This window comes from Xyrauchen texanus, chromosome 14 (assembly GCF_025860055.1).
Source record: "Xyrauchen texanus isolate HMW12.3.18 chromosome 14, RBS_HiC_50CHRs, whole genome shotgun sequence".
Classification (NCBI taxonomy): Eukaryota; Metazoa; Chordata; class Actinopteri; order Cypriniformes; family Catostomidae; genus Xyrauchen; species Xyrauchen texanus.
This window is the reverse complement of record NC_068289.1, coordinates 43,655,052-43,675,021: the sequence shown is the minus strand read 5'-3', so window position 1 is coordinate 43,675,021 and position 19,970 is coordinate 43,655,052. Positions and strand designations below refer to the sequence as shown.

General features: G+C 38.9%; 1 long non-coding RNA gene across 1 annotated transcript; it reads right to left on the bottom strand.

Annotated features, from left to right (window-relative positions):
* Nucleotides 1–439: 439 nt before the first annotated feature.
* LOC127654636 (uncharacterized) lies at nt 440–1,416 on the bottom strand. Its single transcript, XR_007971955.1, has 4 exons — nt 1,060–1,416; nt 852–928; nt 698–752; nt 440–563 (listed from the first exon to the last, which is right to left on the bottom strand). It is a non-coding gene; the product is annotated as an uncharacterized LOC127654636 (long non-coding RNA).
* Nucleotides 1,417–19,970: the final 18,554 nt, after the last annotated feature.

Here is a 19,970-nt window from a genome sequence, read left to right as displayed (position 1 = left end):
GACAAAAAATCAGCCCGGGCATTTTGACTAGAGACCGGCCCACCAGGTATTATTGGCAAAGCCACAAAGCCTTTGAATGAAAACAAACGCTGTTCTGACAGCGATGTACACTGTCTTGTTGGTATATATGTATCAATCTAATAAACTTAAACCTACACCATCCTCCCTATTCTGGTATTCTAAACAGTAATTAGCGGAAAACAAAAGACTGCTTGGTTAAGTTAACCTCCTCCTGAACTGTCTATCTACAACACATGGTGGAAACTTGAAATTAAGACAGAGAAGATGAATATTTAATTTAATGAATATTAAAATTAATAAATGACAGATTTAGTGGTATTTTCATAAACTATTTATTTACCACATCAACAAACAGCATGGCAGCACAAAATATAACATGGCAGCCTTTAAAAAGTGAAAGGAGACAGAGAAAGAAAGGTGAGAAAGAATAACACTTAATTGACTTTTTGATGGCATTTTACACAGTACTGGTACAGTATTTAGAAAATGTTGGAAAATACTGACATCATATACAGTACTTCTTAAGAAATTATGATGGGACCCTGAAAATCAGGACACAAGTAAAAAGGACAGAGAAGGGTGAGAAAGAATGGCATTTGTTGGACTTGCTCATATGATCACACTACTTGTATCTTTATTCCACAAAAATAGCTGAATCATATACAGTAGTACTTACGTAGGAACTTAAAAAGTTGCATGGTCTAGAGAACCTCTTAAAGTATGATTAGACCCTGAAAAACAGGACAGAGAGGAACAACGATTAGATAAATAATAAAATCTATTAAGGACAGATTGTGATTGAATTGTATCACCAAAGACTATTTACTCACTGCATCAATAAAAAGTCACCCACAACACTTCCACAGCAGCAACACTGAACATATCTTAACATATGGAATATGGAAACCTTTAAGAAGTGAAAGGACAGACAGCTGAAGGGTGAGAAAGACTTGCACTTAATGGATTTTTTCAGACGATGACACTACTGGTATGTTTACTCTAGAGAAATGGTTGAATCATATTCTATATAGTACTTACTTAAAATGAACCCACTTCAGGCTTCCAAAATTGACTGACAGTCTGAAACGAAACAATGACAGATTAAGGCTGTAAGAAAACTCTCATATTTATATTATCTAATATTTATTCTATCTACTGTCTTATGCATTAAAACCTATTAAAATGGACACATTCTAAGCATTTTCTGAGCACGTGACTTGTTTGAAGTGAAGATAGATACAAAACCTATTCATTTGACTGTACTTTTAGGCAATAACAATAAAGTTGAATTTAATCTTAACTGAAACATAATTAGGAATGTTTTGATAATTTTATTTCACCCCACCAGGTTACAAAAGCAGCTTTCTCAGCAGGTCACTCTTCTCAGCTACCCTGTCAATGACCATGTCGGAGTCCAATGACATAAGAATGTCCTTTTCAGTGGCCATCAGCATAAACATCTCAAGCCTGTTTCCAGACAGGCTGCTTCGAGTCTGCTTTTAATGAATTTGAGTGTAGAGAATGTTCTTTCACAGGCAACCTGAGTGAGAGAGAGGGTCAGCAGGTACTTGTATGCCAGCCCAAGGAGACAGTAGGCATCAGACAGCATGTTGAACCGCCTGAGAATTTGATAGCAGCACAGTGGGCAATTTTTGCAAGAATCACAGCTTTTGGTCACAATTTCACTTTCTTCGGTCCCATTCTTCAGATCTATCCTTTGCTGTTCTGGTCCTGTAGTCATCTACATGTTATGTCTTAAGCCTTTCCCACTGTCCAGCAAAACTTTTCAGTTCTGACTGAAGGTTATTTACTGTAGCCCTGCTGTCAAATTTCAGGAGACATGTGCTGAGGTTTTGAAGTGCATTACTAGGAAGAGAAACTGTTCTGACCTGGCTAAACTTCCTGGGGTCCAACCATGCCAAATCCGCAACAAGAGGGCCATTTGTGACAAATCGTCTGTGGATTGCTTCAATAACTGTGTCCAGGATGGTGTTGTGCACTTTCACCTCATATGTTTTCTCAGCATTGATTTGCAACTCATCTTCAGTCATCTCTCCGGCCATGCGTTTTCTCTTCTTGGCTCTCTTTTCAGGTAGTGCAGCCTCCGCTTCCATGTCTGTGTTGTCCTCCCTCTCCTCGGGTTTCTGATTTGTCTGTTTCACAAATGTGTCTGCAGCTGCCTTCACAGTTGGGAAGTCCCTGGCGATACTTTTGAGGCTATCTTGTGTGGCAGTCACCATATGATGGGCAGAGACAATGTCCATCCCCGTTGACTGGAGGTACTTCGACAGAGGAGTTGTTTGCTCAAACACTCTAAGAAATATCTGTGCTGTTAAGACAGTTTTATGCTTCAAGAGACACTCTTTAAAGCCTTGTGCTTTGGCACGAACAGCTGGCTTTTCTTTTTCCCTCTTTTCAATGGCTTCCAGCGTGAGCACTACATCAGTGAAGAGGCCATCATCTGGTTTTCCAAAATGTCCAAAGATTTTTGGAGGACATCATGCTTGGCCCACCACCGTGTCTCACCTATTGGACTGAGGCGTCTGTGTCTTGTCTCTTCTTGGGTTTGTTTCTCCCACAGATTAACCCTGTGATAGGACTCCTTGATGAACACAGCTATGTCATTAAGTAAATTAAAGAGTGATCCACTTTCAATGACACTTTGTGTTGTGTCAGCAAGCACAAGATTAAGTATGTGTGCATAGCACCACACATGCACATGAGTTGGAGACTGGGCAGTCATAAGTGCTGAAAAGCCTTTGTACTGGCCCTGCATATTTGAAGCACCATCTGTTGCATTCCCAATGCACATGGCCTTGTCCAGATTCAGATGCTCTAAAACTCCAGAAAGCAAGTTTACAAAGTACTGCCCGTGGATGCTTCAGCACCTCACTATGGAGACAAGCCTCTCCTGCACAGCCTCAGTAACATACCTGATAATTACTGAACACTGATCATAACCTGTGATGTCTTGGGTTGTGTCCAGCTGAACAGAGAACATCCCAGCTCTCTGGACATCACTGGTGATGCTCTCTTGAATGAAATGGCCAATTGCATCAATCACTGAGTTGACAGTTGTTTTGGAGAGTAGGGTGACGAGAGACCCTCTACCTCTTGATCCACTGGACTGATGCAACTTCTTGCTTTTCTCAATGCAGTCATTCAAATGTTCTCTAAGGCACATATCATACTTGTCTAATAACACAATCAATTCCAGAAAGTTACCATGATCGATAGTGTTATCACCCAAAGTGTATGCAGCCTCATTCTCCACATGCCTATAGCTGAGTCCCCTCTTCCCTAGTACTTTGACCACCTCCACTATACGCTCCAAAACTTGCCTTCTCTTTTTCACTTGTGCTCTGTGAGCTGACAACTGACTGCCAGCAAACAAGCTGCTGATGTTGCCTTTTGAGCACCTTAAGAAAAAAGCTTCAGCACAGGTCTGGTGTGTAGTGTTCTTTTCATGCTCCTCTGTGCGCAGATGTACATGTCGCCAGTCACTCATGCCTGTTATAAATGCGCTGGTGTCAGTCCGCCTTGTAAATGCCAGACACACAAAGCAGAACAATAAATGGCGTTCTTTGCAATAAGTAAGCCACTTTTTGCTGGTGCCATCTTTACGGCTGAACACCCTCATCACAACTGCATTGCTGGTGTTCTGCTGTGGGTGGTAATCTAAGAATGCCTGTAATATGGCGGGTTCAGGGCGAGCAAAGTAATCTATGCCCTGGCTCTCACTCTCCCGGTCTTCCAACTCTCTCTCTTGCTCAATCTCTTTCTCTTGCTCCATCTCTCTCTCCTGCTCTTGCATTTCTTTCTCCTGCTCTTGCATTTCTCTCTCCTGCTCTTGCATCTCTCTCTCCTGCACCATCTCTCTCTCCTGCTCTTGCATTTCTCTCTCCTGCTCCATCTCTCTCTCCTCCTCTTGCATCTCTCTCTCCTGCTCCATCTCTCTCTCCTGCCCTGCTTGTGATGATGGATCAACCTGGTGTAACATGTAAGGATTGGCACAATTTGTTGAGATTTTGGGGAGTTCCTCAATAACAAGGTGACCAAAGACTACAATAATCAGTGATAAAATTGCCTAATTACTGTTTAATAATATCAAACATAAATGAAATATAATTATTATTTTCAATTTAACAATAATGTACCAAATGCAATATGTTTATTTTTAACCTTTAATTATTAAAGGTTACAAGTAGGGTGGCCCCATACCATACCATAGTTATAACATCAAGGTCCAAAAATATTTAAAATTGTTTGGAAAAACGCAGACACTAAATAATAACATGGCGGCACACAACAGTGCAGTAGTGGTCAGTTAACTATTTTTGTGAGCTCATCTAAAGTGAGGATCAGGGTGGGAAATTTACTTTTTTGCCCACCAGCTGGTAGATGCCCAATTTTACCAGCCACTTATATTTTTTACTAGCCACTTTTTTTTTATGCATGGTTATTTTACAGTTTATTTTTTAATATTAGTTAAGTCTGTATGACCATAAATGATGGAGTATTTAAGTGTATTTTGCTGCTATTTGAAAAAAATCCAGCAAAACGCGCCAGCGCGTTTGCCGACGAGGGTTAACTCTATAATAAAGCTCGATAATAAAGCAAATACAGATAGGGTTGGAGATGAAAAGTTTAACTGACACGCAATCGAGCTCCGGAGCACCCACGGTAGGCTATCGGCTCCTATCCTCGCGGCTGCTAAAACTATCGCTAAACTAAAAAAACGATAGCTATCTAGCCATCACAAAACACACAACTTCAAGTTAGTAATTTAACGTTACTTACTTGCACATCCAAACGTAGTCCCGAAAAGGTCTGCCCTTTTTGCCGATCGCATGGACGTTTCTGAATAGAATTCTCATTCGGTCCAACTGCGCGGCTTGCATAGAGCAGATAGCCTTTATTGCCACACTTTGGTCCTGGGGTCCCGTCTTCGCCAGCTGTATGGCAGTGCACTTGATATGAGACTTGGATGACTCGTGCTCTTTTATTGACTCTATTTTAAGGTTAGTTGTTCCTCTAACGAACGAATTGTTTGCATTTTCGGACGACGCATAGGTTCGACAGTAAGTATAGTGCATGGACTGTTCGACGGGAAGGTAGGCTAACCATTCCCTCGTTTTCCCTTCGTCATCAATGCGCCACTTGTTTGAAAAGTACCTTCTCTTTTTATTTACTTCGCCCTCAACAGTTTGTACAGCTACTGCTGACTCCGCGGCGGGCCTCTTAACACCGGGTATATGTCGCCACATTTTTTTAATTTTCCTTTCGTCTGTACTGTATTTAGGCCTACCTCAGCTCAGCTATATGTGTCACGGTCCGTTCAGCGCCGTGTCCGTGCGCTATGTCCGTGAGGCACAGCGCTGAAAAACAATCAATTTAGTTACTCGACAAAAGTGCATTATTGTTACTTAGCAACAGCATTCTTTGACAAAAGCTGTCCAATCAGTTACAAGGAATGTTTTAAGTAGTAACCAATAAAAATATGTTTTAATTGCTAATTTTCCACCCTGGTGAGGACTATTTATGCCTTGTAAAGCATTTACAAAGGAGATTTAAATGCTGTTAATAATTTCTCTGTTCTGTATCACTGTGTTGTGTTTGTTTCATTTTTCTGTTTAGAAGATAACTGAGTCTTAAAATCTCCTTTATAAATGCTTTACAAGGCATGAGTAGTCCTCACTTTAGATGAGCTCACAAAAATAGTTAACTGACCACTACTAAATGCTTTATAACTACCTGAATTTACTCCATTTACTTACACTTTCTAAGTGATCTTATGAACCACTGACAACTCTTAAATAACTGGTTTGTAAATAATGCTATACTTCATTTAGAAATGATTAATTAATCATTAACAAAGTATGAAAATACAATTATTAAACACATTATAGATATGCTTATAAATCAAGAAAAATCATTTATAGCTGTATTTACAAACTGCTTATTAATGTCTATAAATGCTTTTATAAATGATGAATTAACGGTTTGCTTACTTAATGATTAATAGCGTGCAGTTATTATAAAGTGTTACCAAAATATCTACCACTAGACCATTTAAGAAGTCAGACAAAACTTTCGGATCATCGATGGATGCATTTATTTACGGGTTGAGAGAGGCTGCACAGTTTGACCAGAGGGCAGCGGGCGCACACCAGGCTGCCGGATGGTGTTGCTAAGACTTGCAATGTATAACTATTATCAGACCTGGCCTCGAGTCATGGCCCGACTCTCCCGATTGCCACTCCGCCCTTGCTTAGTTATAATCATTTTCGTTCCGCCTCGTCCCTCGTCTCGTCAACGAAAACTCGAAAACCTCTCGTCATGTTTTAGTCACCTTAGAGCCAGCCAGCCATTTTAGCTAGTCATCGTCGTGTTATCGTCATTAAAAAAAGTGTGTCAACTTACCTCAAGTTCAGTTCTGCCACTTGGACCGGCGGCCGCCTTGGGTCTCTCCTCCTCCTGCCTCCCCTTTCCCTCTTCAACCTGCTGCTGGCCTCCATCACTTGCTAATTTTACTGAAGTGGAAGCTCCACTATAGCCACCACCAAACAACTGTGATATTTTAGCACATTTGGCAGCATCTGCCTGAAGGGAAAGTTTCTTTTTTGCCCTCATTTTTTTCGGCTCCTCCTTTACGTTTTTTGTTCTCCATTTTTGTTCAGCAGCAATGATATGTGATTGCTGATCCGTTGAAGGGGGAGGGTGCATCTGACCTCCTCGGCTGTAATTGGTCCAGCCCAGAGTCGATAATGACCAATTGGCCAATCCACCACCTTTAATAGTTTATACTGTTGCAAAAAAAACAAAAAACACCGGCCCACAAAAGAAGAAAAATCACCATCGGTATGCACGATTTGTGAGTTTTATAGGCCGTTCAGACAAAAAAAAAAATAAAAAAAATAAATTGTAAGTATGTAGGCTACCGGCCCACAAAGCACGTCGGCCCACCGGGCAAATGCCCGAAATGCCCGATGGCCAGTCCAGCCCTGATGTAGTCCATTACTAGCCAGCACATGTAAGTTACAGTACAACAGATATTGGTAGTCCTAATTCAAAATGAACATGTAGACCATTTGGAATTTCAGGAGTGGACCCAGAACTGACTGGTTGTAGGTTTCTAGTTTACGACCAGTTGGTGGGAATGAATAGTTATTTGGTCTCTGATCTTATTGCTCTACTGTTTTGCAGAGATTCTCAAATAGTTCCAGAGAGTACATGAAGGTAGGTAACCAGGAAAAGGAGACTGCCCCCTCCCTGTAAAAATGAAATTGATGTATCCTTAACTAGGCACAGATCAATGTGAAGTAGAGGGTGCATACGCATCTGTAACTGTTGTCACCTTGTACTTTTCGCTGGCAGCAATTTTTCTCAATGTGTGCTTGTCCAGTCCAAAATTAAGATGTACAAAAAGCATTGCCTTCATGACTGTTACATTGAGTTGAAATGTATCCGATGTCCATGCTGCGTTCATTAATGAGAACACATGCTTCACAGATGCAGATGTTCCAGGCAGGCATAAAACAAATTCCACGACCTTGACTAGGACTCTGACACCGTCTTGCTCTCCAGCTCACGAAAAATGTCTGCCCATCTCTTAGACATGGCCGTCTTGTTCAAGTTCCACTCAGTGATGTGACGAGTGACAATGTTTTTCACGCAAGCCCACTAATCAATGAGCGTTGTTTTGTCAATCAAACTGAGAGCGGGGATTCTGGAGTTGAAGGGTTTGAGGCTGCTCTGAATGTTTTTCCACTCTGGGATGTCTCTCAGTAGGGCCCCCTCAAGTTTTCCTGTGTTCCCCAATGAGCGTCTCCAGTTTTGGAGGAGGTAATCCACCAATGCTGAATAAAAGTTTCTTACTGTACAAAAGAAATCATCCACACCCAGGTCACTAGCTTCAGCCAGGGCATCCAACTGCTTTTTAATGTCAGAGGGTATGAATGATTCCTCCAGCCTGGCCTGCAAGACTTTTCTCAGGTCATGAATGTGCAAAGCTATGGCCATTCACAACAGAATGATAAGCAACTGTATATTGATAGGTTATTGTGATTCTATAGTTTAATCCAATCATTTACTTCAAATAACACATGTGATTTTATTGGTTTTACAAGCCGTATCCTTGGCGAACTTTGATTAAAATGCTCACATGACTGAGAAAGCTGCATAGGTGATAGAAATATGGGACAAAACAAGATTTTTTCATTTTTTCAAGTTGTGACATTAGAAAAGAGCTTAAATACGGGACAGTCCTGGGAAAAAAGGGATGTCTGGCCAACCTACATTAAGGCTTCATGGAGTATATAATTATGATGCTAATTTTCCTGTGGTGAGAAGGATGTTAATGAAGGCCCTCATTTTCAAACCCGCAAACGAGAGGCTCCATTCTCTGCAATGGAAGGCAAATTCATGAGCAAACATTGTCAGCTATAAACCTGGCAGTAACCTGTTTCTTCCCTTGGCTTATCTTATCGCAACACTTCAGTGTAATTCTAAAAACAAACCTTACGATGACAGCACAAATGCTACACGTAAACATTAAGGATACTTGTGTCGAACCCTATATTTTCACAATGGTTCTAGCTCAGCCTTGGAGAAAGTTTACTTAGCAAGGGACTTTATTTGGAAGAAAATACTGTTACTCTCATTCTCATTTTTTTCCCGATTTTAGAATGCTGCAAGAGTTGCCAGCCAGGGTGGAACCGGAGAAACAGTCAAGGAGATCATGAAGCACTTCAAGGTAATTTATGTGCAATTTCAGCTCGGTGAATGAGAGATTTTGGCTCCAAGAGAGGTTCACAGACAAGATGTCTCAGCCCTTCTGTCAAAGTTGTTTGTTAGTTTAGCAACATGAGCGATATATCAACCCGACCATCCAGATTTTGAACTAATAACCCACACAACACACGTAGATTTTAGAGAATTTAAAGTCAACCTGAAATAAAATGCATCCTATTTACTTTATTAATGTGTGAATCATTGCATTGTTTGTCTTAAATTATATTTTATAAAAATTTACTAACTTGCTCCACCTCTTAAACAACATTTATGTTTGGTTGATGTCACAAATCTCTCTTACTTTTCAAACCCTCCACTCCAGCAACCTGGTTCCATTCTGGTACTTAACGGCAACTTTTCATAGTTCAAATAAATTCAATGAAATAAATAAAATCTAGTCAGGAAAAGTTGGAACGAGTCAGAATAATTTTTGTGTTAATCAACATTATCCGACAAAGGCTATCGATTGAACTTAACTTGTATTGAACCTGGAATATTCCTTTAACTCACTTTTGCATGTGTTGATATTATCAGTAGTTTTGGTGTAAGGCTTGCAGACCTTGAGTGCCTGGAAAAATTCACAGATATCAGTTTTAATCAATCTGAACACACACTGTAGTACTGTCTCTTCTTGAGACGCTTCCAAGTTTAGCTAACAGAATGATTCAGAAGCCCAGGGTTGAGTTCGGCTTCAGTTTGGGCTTTTTAGGCATATCATTTATCTGGTTTGCCTGATGATGTCTGCTAGTTAGATTTGGCTCCTGACTCCTATCAGGGAAATGTGTGAGCTATGTGAAGCAATCAGAATCCACTGAGTTCCTACAGGGGCACGGCCCAGAAAGGGAGCTTTTCTACTCACTAGCTGCGTTCCAATTCGCAGGGTCCCTACCCAGTGTTCACTGCTCTCTACTCACTTAGAATGGGATATCTGTTGTAGTTCAATTCAATGGACAAAAACATTAATTTGGAATACCCTGCAATGTCTTCAAACAACGCTTAAGTCTCACTGATTACAGGTTTCAAGTAAGATGATATAATATACTTGTGTAAAAACACATACCAATTGTCATGATAATGCATGTAACGTTTGCATCTCATTTGCATCTCTTTAACTTCCATTTGGAGTGCCGTTGGAATCTCACTTAAGATGGCTTAAAACCATGTGATGTCCACTTCAAAGGGCACGATTGGAACACGCCTGACTGTAGCCAATAGTCACAGATGTTTGTTAGAGGTCTATGTGCCAATGTATTTTGCATGCATGTTTTTTTTTAAATTAATTTAGCCATGTCCATGCCGAGAAGTTTTTGTTTCTATGGCAATAACAAACAGGAATTATATGTTTCTGACAAATCAAGTTACAAAGGACCAGAGAAGGTAAGATAATTTATTTATATAGCAAAATTAAAAACAACAGATAGTTGACCAATGTGCTTTACAATTTGTAAACATATGCAAAGAGCAGAATACATAAAACACTATTATTATACAACACATACATTTAACTTCTCACATAAAACAACAAGCTACTAACACGTCAAGAAGTAGAGTTAGACAGGAAAGCCAGAGAAAAAAGATGAGTTTTTAAAAGAGATTTAAAGATACCAATGTGGAGGCAGTTCTAATATGCAAAGGTAGACTATTCTACAGCTTTGGAGCCAACACTGAAAAAGAACGATCACCCCAAAGTTTTCGTCTAGACCTCGGGACAATCAGTAATTTCTGGTCATAGGACCTAAGTGATCTTGACGGTAAGTATAACTGTAACAAATCTGAGAGATAGGGTGGCGCCATACCATTTAAAGATTTAAAAACAAACAATAAAATCTTAAAATCAATACTATAATGGATTGTCATCCAATGTAAAGAAAACAAAATTGGAGTAATGTGGTTCCCCTTTCGAGAACCTGTCAAAAATCTTGCTCAAGAGACACGGGACACACAAGATTCTGTCCTCCGATATAAACCAGTTTGCTACACTTAGACTCATCAGATCACGTGACATCGTGATCATTGTTCAGCAAACAGCTTCTTAAAAATGACATTCCTTAATCAAGAAACATCTCACATAATGTCACAGTACTTTGCTGAATCAATCCTATCAAATATACAAGACTGCATGGACCCACATAAAATACCTAGTCTTGCTAGGTAATTCTGAAAATTGCTTTGAACTGTGGTAACTTGTATAACTGGCAAATTAATGATTAAATCCTGATATACCTTTTTAAAATGTGTGTAATGTTTTATCTATGTTGTATACTGTAACCAATGAATTAACCGGTATTCATTGTAACCTGGGATTTTCATGTTTTGTTACCTACCCGTATAATATCCATGAAAGAATGTCATGCTTTGTATGCAACAGTTTGCTTGGTTACATAGAGAAAGCTGATGACAATGAATATCATGTCTCTTGTACATTTGCAAAATATAAAGTTAATGATTAAACATGCATTATGTTGATCGGGAATTTTGCAAAAGAATTTGAAACAAAGGACCATAAAATCAGCTGTCGGAAAAGACAACCCAGTTGACCATGTGACTCTGAAAAGTAATTTCTGATTGGCGCAGGACACCTTTGGGGATGTGGCCAATTTCAGTTCAAATGTTTCCAAACAGGAAGAACACGCTCCTTTCTTGTCGTCTTCCCTCTCTGCTTGGCTCTTCTACTGCTCAGATTTCGCTCTGACTCTTCCCTCGTGATCTTCTCTGGATCTCGTCGGAACCAGATTCATGCCATGTGAGGTCAAAGGAAGCTCAGGACTCGAAGTCCTGAGGAAGCTCGTCACTCTCTACAGTTCACAAACCCATGAGAAGACCTCGATTCAAATCCAACCTCATCATTAATACGGACAATAACTATCCGATCATACAGAAGTCCAAAACATCGATGGAATGAACTTTCGACCAAGAACCAAGCAACACATAGAATGCAAGGAAACACCACTACACGCAAGTACATCTCCAATATTGTGCTCAAAGTGCTGGTGTATTTGTTAAATATTTGAGGTAATCCGATAGCAAATCGATGTAGACTGAAATAAGGTTAAATGGTTCTTAAGGCATTGTCAACAGACTCCATAAAGATTATGTTCACTGTATTGATCATTTATTTCACATTCTGTCACTCTTCTCACCAACCTGTCTTATGTATATATGTCTTAGATTAGATTTATGTTAAGAATAGCAATAAAGTTTGTCTGTATTCAAAGATGAATGACTGTGGTATATTTTGAGATATAATCTCATCCCTGTTTCTAAAAGATTTAGCTTCAAAGCTGTACCTAAATACGTGTGATATTATTTTCAATAAGCCATGAGAATAATATCACTCCAATAAGTTAATTAATCATAATTCACTTATTAAAGCTAATTTCTTACAGTAGAAATTGAGCGGATACGAGATGTAGTATTACGAATTTAATGGTGGAGAATTGTATTAGTCGAATGCGAATATAACATAATAATGTAATATAAGGACAGTTTAATTTAGTTCATAGCTCACATATTTCAAGACCCTAAATTCCCTTACATATAATGGTGTAAGGGCAGCTTACACTTTAGCAGCAGGTAAGTAAGATTCGTTCACTCTTGGATAAAACCATGCCGGATTAGTGTTCTTGCAAAGCAGATACCAAAATTCAGTCGACTGAAGTTTTACATCTCATGTACCATGCGTCGTGCTGCTGGTTTTACAGGCTTTATCAGGAGCTCAAACTTCAATCATTGCATCTTTTGCATCTACATACTTCAACCCCATTTAAGGCTGGGTTTGGCACCCTCCTCTCCAAAGCATACATAAAGACGCTTCCAAAGGTCATACCCATTCACCTGCTGCTTATTTCGACATCAAGTTGCAAATTGTACTCCACTTTTCAGCTCACAAATTACTGTAGTAGTAGTCTGCACATTTAAATCTCCATCTGAAGGCTCATGCCGGATCATTCTAATGTTTTAAGCTCCCGCCCATATGCACCCGCTTCTATTCTCTGCTCCTCTATTCCCGTGTCACTCTCAACTCCACCTGGACGTTTCTCAATTTGTGGCATCATGCTCTATTTCCCCCAGATGCAAGCTTCCACCGCCTCTTTATTAATTAGACCATTAGTTCACATTTCCTTCTCCCCGTGCAGTTTCAGTTTCTATGTTCAATCTCCTGTCCCTTTGGGTCACCTCATTTCACCATTTGCATCATTCATCAAGGCCGCTCCATCGCTCAACTCATGCTAGCCATTTCGTTGATAACACACTGCCAACATATCTATCTATATGAAGTCCACTGCCGATTGGACCTCATATTTGGTCCCCATTGCTAATCACCGGAACTGATTTTCCCTTTTCTATAACAAAACCCAGAAACCTCAGACCCGTGCCCCTCTGAAGGTCTTAAGGCTACTGTATTGGAACATGATTCGCAGGGGAATGGCCAGACTAACTTTTCACTCACGCCAGCTCCACTTCATCCGCTTCTTCGAAATCCACCCCTGGGGATGCAAACATGTCGTTTTTTTGCAACACTGCCGTCTTGATCAAAGGCAGGTCCTCCAGTCTCCTTAGCCCCTACTGAGACATTTGATATGGCAGAGCACCAACTGAGCTAAAAGCTTCTTGTAATCTTTCAAAGAAGGGTATTGGGTGCAATGTCGCCATTATCATATGCAAAGATAGTCCAAACAATGCTGCCCTCGTCGGAGGGTTCATAATCAAATGTTGTTTATTTTTTTCAACAAAGATACTGCACATGCAGGCTTACCATAGGGCCTCATATCACATTTTTCATCTTTAGCAAATATTCTGCACAACCACAGGCTCCTCGACGGATGGCCCAAATCAAACTCTTGGACAAAGGGGGGAGGGGGGGGGTCTAACTTAAAAAAAAGGCCTCTATCATTAGCCATAAGTCAATGCAAGCTTGCACAGCTTATCCTATTGCAAAGGTATTGCACAACCATGCCATGGATATTGTGTATTGCATGCGTGTCAGTTCTAGATGTTCACATTTCCTTTTTCTCTTCTCCAGAATGAACATCAAACAGGAGACCTGGGGCCTCATGTATAAAACTCTGCTTAGATTTCTTCCTAAAAGTGTGCGTAAGTACATAAGTCAGATTTTGCATATGCACAAAAAAAAAACTGATTTATTAAATCGTATTTAAGCCATAACCTGCGGATAGTTCCTTAATAAATCCCGTCAAGTGGAAGATTGTGCGTACGTGCACGTGATTCATTCCCCACCCTGTCTCCTCCCCAAAATAGCCATATATGGAGTGTACAATACCTGTTTTTACTATGCATATCCTCCTCTGCATACAATTGCCAAATGCATTTCACCATTCAGACACGTGATTACTGCATTTAACTGTACGAGAAACTGTATTATAACAAAGACTGAAATGCCACAAAAGGTTAGACACAGTGAAGAAACCTCATCTATTAAGATATGAACTTGTTTTCAAAGAATATATCTTGAATATCCCTTGGTAAAATGTTTTTATCTTTGCAAACATAAATCTAACCTAAGCAATTTTTCTTCTCAGAAAACCTTTTAAATCGTTGTAAGGGTGTTGTTATTGTAGTTCAATATTTATTACTGGAAACAAAATGAAAATGATTAAACTCTTAGTGCAGCATTGTCTGATCTCATCGCATTATTAGGATTATATATTTGACTGGAATTTTGTATTCAAAAAACAGCTGAATAGCAAACGTACTTCATAATGTTTTTATTACACTAGATCAGGGTTTCATTGCGATGAGGGTCGGGATGAAGTGAAGCAGGCAGCACATTTGATGCACATTTTATGTGCACTGCTGTACCTGTTTGCAGCTGTACAATACTGTTTCTGATGTGACATGTCTCTCCAATGATCTGTTCGACTACTGAATGTAGCCAGCAGTCTTATAGCTACTGTCCGTTTTACCGGGCCATTTAATGTCAGTCAGAGACAAGCGTGCATCGCATTACAGATGATATTTATTCAAAGGCTGTACTTATCTCGGTACATGATTGTAATAGAACAGAAAATATGTCAAATTAAGAAATCTTCGCTGTCATTTTTAGTTAGGCCTACTCTGTATGCTCCTTCTCTATGAAGACATGGGAAAGTTCTCCAAACGCAGCGCATCCCAAACCAATATGTCCCTTTTACAGCTTATATTTGAATGCCTTTTCAATTATCTACAAAAAAATGATATAGGCTACTATTGGCTTGATAACGATTACTTCTGTTTCATGTGCTTAACTACATACTTTTTTATTCTAAATGTAAATTAAATGAAAATCAGAGTTTATAATCAGTCTGTTCAGTTCATTATTTGTGCAGCTGGAGTCACCAATACACACACACACACACACACACACACACACACACACACACACACACACACACACACACACACGTTGTGTTTCCATGTTTTATGGGGACTTTCCATAGACATAATGGTTTTTATACTGTACAAACTTTATATTCTATCCCCTAAACCTAACCCTACCCCTAAACCTAACCCTCACAGAAAACATTCTGCATTTTTACATTTTCAAAAAACAAAATTTAGTATGATTTATAAGCTGTTTTCCTCATGGGGACCGACAAAATGTCCCCACAAGGTCAAAAATTTCGGGTTTTACTATCCTTATGGGGACATTTGGTACCTACAAAGTGATAAATACACGCTCACACACACACACACACACACACACACACACACACACACACACACACACACACACACACACACACACACGTTGGTCTACCTATCATTATGAGGACTTTCCATAGACATAATGACTTTTATACTGTACAAACTATAGATTCTATCCCCTAAACCTAACACAACCCCTAAACCTAACCCTCACAGAAAACTTTCTGCATTTTTACATTTTCAATAAAACATTGTTTAGTATGATTTTTAAGCGATTTGAATTATGGGGACACTAGAAATGTCCTCATAAATCACATTTATAGCATAATACCCTTGTAATTACTAATTTGTAACTTACAAAATTGTCCTCGTAAATCACAAAAACACGCCACACACACACACACACACACACACACACACACACACACACACACACACACACACCAGTTAAAGAGTGCGTACGCACAGACGAGTGTCCAGATGGTGCGCAAATATTTACTGCAGGTTTATGTTTTTTAAATCCCAATATGTTCGTGGAGTTTCAATGCCCATTTTGTGCATACCCAACATTTATACATCAGGCCCCTGTTTTTTTACCTGACTGGTTCTTCTCTCTTTTGGGGTAGGCTCCTCGCCCCTTTCACTTATACTTGGAATTTGATCTGGTTTTCATACATTTTTCAATTTCTAAACATTTAGACATACCGTTTGAAAACTTAACGTGGCAAGAATGTTATGATTTATGAGAATTGGTTCATCATTTGAGAAAATAGTCATAAAAGTCTAAAAAGGTCTAAAAACCCACAAACATTTCACAATTTTTGTCCTTTTACATGAAGTTAGAGTTGTTACATTTCTTTCATAGCAATAAAAAAATTACACTCAATGTTTCTGAACACTTTTGATCAGGAACAACTGTAATGTGATTCAGTAATGAACAAGGCATAAGGGTTAATGGTGACTGTGGCTCAGTTCTTAAAATGTTTTGCTTTTCACGGAAGACATATGTATTGGGTTTTGAAAAACATAAGGGTGAGTAAATGATGCAATTTTTTTAAATGTATTTTTGGGTGTACTATCACTTTAAGATTACATTGTTTTAGGTTTATGAAAGCTTTTGATCTGCTACTGAAATTAGCACAGCACTTATCAGCAGCATATTCTGCATGATTTATTGCACATGAAGGATAATCCACCATCTCAGTTTACTGGACTTTCACATTATGCTGTCCTACTGAAATCTGAATTTGAAATGAAGATCACCTCATAAGAAATGAGATCGGATTGGCATGCTCTGCTGGAAAATCTGACAAAAAAATCTGCATTCTTGTGACTGGGGAAGCAACATTTGTCTGTCAGTTCTACCATGGTAGAAAAAACTTGATAAAACGAGTAATTGACGATTAGCTACATGCAATAACTTAAGTCATCCCAACATTATATTCATATTAGTTACACTGTCTTGGAACATAAATTATGAATGAGTATTTTGGAACGTATAAGAAAGGCTAGGACATCAATTTAAGATGAATGGTTTCAAATGAATCTCTCACTTGGGATAAAAATGTAACTAGCTTGCATGCATATCTTTGCAGAACTCCGTATTATTCAGGAATGGGTGATACAAGTTTTTTAGATTCAACATTAAAGCCAATAGCACTGATATTGTTACAGATGCCTCTATTAAAGAGATAGTTCACCCAAAACTGGGTTGTTCCAAACCCAGCCTGGTCTCATAAACAGTACGTGACTGTGGCAACATGTTTGCAAAATGAAGTGATGTGCCTTATTACAAGTTTTGCCGCAGTTTCCCAGTGAAATGTCCAGCGGGGGGCACCTAAAGTGAGTAAAATGGTGTCATAATCAGACAAGTTTTTTAAGGTGAATGTTAGATGGAGGTGTTAATGAGTAAAACATACCTCACTAACCTTAAACTTTAACCTAAACCTAAGCAATAATGTTCTAAATGCAAATGAGAGGTGAACAAAACATACATTCTTACCCTTAACCAACATCTATAGCTAACCTATAGTGTCCAAAAAAAAAAAATGAGTCACCAGTCACATGGTCTCAGTCACCATTAACATTCATTGAATCTTCTTTTCCATACAATGAAAAATGAGATTGTTAGCCTGAGTAACCATTCAACCATTTATTTGTCATTCATAAAAGCAAATAGGATTTGAATCACTGAGGAAAGACAGTCATACAGGTTTAGAACAACAAGTGGGGGAATAAAGACAATGTTCATTTTTGGTTGAACTATGTCTTTAAAGCTGGCAGACATTGACTAAAAGACACAAAGATCCATCCCTACTGTGCAAGCATCGCCAAGGCCTTGTAAATCCAACTTTACAATTCCCAAACACTATCGCCTATGATGGATCAATTTGCAACTGGGTGCAATCAAAACATCCCACCAAATAAATATGGTGCATGTGGCCACAACCCTTGTGTTGATGCTACGGAGTCAGGACTGGAGCAGTATGGTTGGGTTGTCTTGGATTGTTTACAGCATATCTGGTCCCTCTCAGAGCTGAGCTGTTGTGAAAGATTTATGTTGCAGATCTGACATGAGCTAAACTTGTGATGAGTTGCCATGGAGATTCCAATTAGTGGTTACACATCATCTTGCCTCAGATATAGTAAGATAATGGATCATGTCCACATTGAAATCACTACAGCGGCAAGTTTTCCGTCCAAGTATTACTACATTCTTAAAAAGCTAGGCTGAGAATAAATGTGTCCATTGCATATAATTGTATGCATGCAACGATGATATCAGCATAACGCATGGCAGAGCCAAAATCAAGAGCAATTTATCTTCCTATTCCCTTCTGTCTCTTTCACTTATTTTCTCACTGCAGTGCATTGAAGTAGCCTTAAAATTCACACTGACTTTAAGTAGAGGAATCGCTAAAGCAGATCTGCATTATTCCCTGAATGAAATACCAGTGCTTGCGTGGCAGCAAAATAGTGTTAAAGTTTGAAGTTGTCAAGCCAAATACTGAGGGAGGGGGGTGGGGGGTAACACTAATATCCTTGTAGATGGATAAATGCTGTAAATGTAGAAGTAAAAAGTCTGATCACAGTTCAGTAGTCAAATATTACAATGACATCATCTGTGTCAGTTACATTTAAAATGCTAAACTTATGCTGCTATCAGAATTATCGTACTTCAACTTCTGAAGTGGTAATTATATGTAAGTTGCGTTCAAGTGCTTGGTTGTCAGAAAGAACAGGAAACATGGACAACATCAGGTTCAATACATTTTTTTTAGACATCAGTCACACCATGATATATATTTCTCAGTTAGCTTGTTGACAGTAAAGCTTTTTTTCCCCCACATTTTGACATTTTCCGAAAACATGTTGTTGGCAAAATTCACTGTCACGATACTAAGGTGTTGTGGGTGGTTGAGAGGGCTTTTCTATGTAGTTGCTGAGGTGTTCTAAGTGATATTTAGTAGGGCTGGGGGAAAAATTCTTGATCCAAATAATACCTGATTTGTATATAATAATTAAAAAAAACACATTTATCTTAATGCTACTATGATTAATAGATAGATATTTAGGAAGCTGTAATTGTGCTAATTGAGTTCCACATAACCTATTTAAAAAAAAAAAAGAGATGTTTTGTCTCTTTAATTCTTTAAATTTAGTCCTTTAATGCAACACTGCTACAGCCATTAAAGTGCCCTTTGTTCACTGTCGGACGTCAAAATCCTCTACTGTGATCAATGTTCCTGATATTATGCATAATCCAAAAGTTTATTTGAGAGGTGTTGTGGAGAGTCTTTGTCAGGAGTCATTCTACAGATTCTGTCTGACACTGCTTTAATAAATAGTTTAGCTGTAAAAAGGCTTAACAAACTGTTGGATGAAGAAATGAGGTAAGAAATGAGGAACACGTGCTTGAGGAAACATACCCTGATTATATTTTGTAGACCAGACGAAAGACATGTGGCGATGCGCGTGTCTGATTTGCTTTTTCTGTTCAGAAGTTAATTTGCACAGAGCGATAGTGTCTCACGGAAAACGCCCACATTTTGAGTTCTCACTTTTGCTCTGTCAGTTATCTGGGAGCACTATGTAAGAATAGTGTTGTCTACGCTGCATAGGATCTCAGGATGCATATGCAAATAACATTCAACGACATTGGGACTACAGGTGAATTTTTATGTGTGCCATAATTCAGTACAGCCCCAGAAATGGTTCTTGAAGAAGTTTACTCTTTAACCTCCATATGTATGTTGCAAAATTATCATTATGATAATAGTAATAACCTATGGCTACGGATTTGCCAACATTCATATTTTTGCACAATAAAAACAAGTAACAAAATGTCTATCTCCAGAGCACCAAGATATTTTCTATTAAACACTTCAACAAATTCTAAATGTTCCTGTGCTTCATAGAACCGGCAATCTGGACTAAGCATCACCACATTTAAGTGTACCCATGGATGGAAATGCATATCCGATGTTAATCTGTTAATAAAGTCATGTAGG